Source organism: Sphaeroforma arctica (assembly GCF_001186125.1).
Source record: "Sphaeroforma arctica JP610 unplaced genomic scaffold supercont1.53, whole genome shotgun sequence".
Taxonomy (NCBI): Eukaryota; class Ichthyosporea; order Ichthyophonida; genus Sphaeroforma; species Sphaeroforma arctica.
In genome coordinates, this window is record NW_014040505.1 from 31817 (window position 1) to 33912 (window position 2096).

A 2096-nucleotide genomic window follows, 5' to 3' on the forward strand; every position below is an offset into this window, starting at 1 on the left:
TATATATATATATATAATGTGATCTTTACTGGCTACTTTGAGGACTTATTCAATTCTACAGACCCGTACGTGATTCCACCAAATACCGAGCCCTCGCTGGATATAACGTCCACCACGTGCCCCGACGATATAGTGGCGGCTATACCACGCTATTTCAATAAGTGGCCTGGACCTGACGGGATCCATATTCTCTTTCTAATGGCCGCAGTAGATCCCTCCACCAAACGCAGGGCACTAATACACCCTGACACTAATATACCACTGGTGAGACTCCTTGCCAAAGCATTCACTGAACTACTGAAGGCGGGATCATTCCCTGTAGCCCTGAACTGCAGCCTCCTAACTACGCACCCTATAAGACCGATGCAGATATCACTTCCCCCGCCAGCTTCCGTCCTACCATGCTAACGCAAATAGCTAGACGCTTATTTGAGAAGTGCTTATGTTGATTACAAGCCACCTCGGCGCTGCTATTCATGCTTGGTTCCAAATCACGATACTCCTGTCATACCCAAGCACCTCAGCCGCCGTAGAATCTGAGACACATTCGGAAGAGTAGTAAAGCAATATCTGTCTAGACATTACCAAGGCATACTACAAGGTTTCTCTCCGACGACAATGTGTACTCTTGCGCCACGCTGGAATGTCCGGAAACTGAATCAACTGCCTCTGCGCGCTATTTGAGAGGGTCCCTACCCTGCGTCGCGCTCTCATCTCTATTCCATAGAACGAATGGCATCCTGCAAGGCTCAATTGTTGGCCCCCAGCTCTTTATTATCTACATAGATTCCTTAGCTGTCCCTCTACCACAATTCCGGCTCAAGCTCCTCTGTTCTTATTTATTTGTCGACAACACACGGACCCAAACCCTCCATACGGTTCTGCTCCAGCCCTTCTTAGATGACATTGATGTGTGGGTATGCAAATCCGGGATGCAAATCTGGCCTATCAACTAACCCCGAGTATGATCAACCGACTTGCGACACGCGATGCAACTCTCCGTATAAATGGTGTAAATGATGAGCTTATTACTCCGACGCTTGCAGACGCGCCTTGGATCACACGTTACCTTCCCCTGAAGATGGTACCGACTTATTCCAAGCCTAAACTTTCCAAATACCTCCACTCTCTCACGGAGTACCAGGAATCAACCTCGCTAGACATATGGAATCCCTGGTTGCAGCATTGTCACTGGGTATCGCCTCTTTCCGCGCATATGGTTTCCATGGCTTCAGCTGGCGACACCCCCGCAACTGACTGGTGATGTTCAAAACATTCATCCTATCCACGGCTACATATGGGCTGAACATTACTGCCTGGGCTCCGCCTATATGGAAGGATGCGTTGGACCCCCTATTCGAGCGCTTCAACTCAGCACTCATCCAAGCAGCAACCATCATCACGGGCACTAAATACCCTCGGTTTCCCAAACATCAAACAAACTTACTTCACTTTTGCGGCCTGCTCCCCGCGCGACCATTCGCGGACTCCCTCGGAGGTTGCCTGGGAATACAACTCAACTCAATGGCAAGCACTAATCCACTTACCCCTCTGATACAACCCGCCTGGGCCCACGATAAACCATCACTGCGCTTCCCGTACAGTATCTATGCTCACCTGAAAACTGTACACAAAACCACGGGCGGGCGTACACCCGACCATGTAGCCCTAAAACGCTGTGACGACATCAGGAAGAACTCAACAAAACGTTGGTCCAACAAGGAGATCGCGGCAATAGCCCGGCGCCAATACTACTACCAACTGGTTACCTAAAAACCAACCTCAAACCGAGACACAGCCAGACACGACAGCTTCAATCACTGCTTCGAGTCTACACCAATCCGGCTCTGTGCTATGATTGTAACGAATACGTTCATGTTCACATTGCTCGACTACCGCACCGACGGCTGTCTCTGCCCTGTCTGCCCCGGTAGCCACAAGTTCACTACCAGCCACTTTACCTGCATCCAACAACTGATTCGACGCATCCTAGTAGGCCCGAAACTGCCGCCCATTGGCTCTGACCTCCTTCAGCAATTACAGGAGTGCCACGACTTCCACGGTATCTAGACCCTCCACGAACACCTTGGATCTTT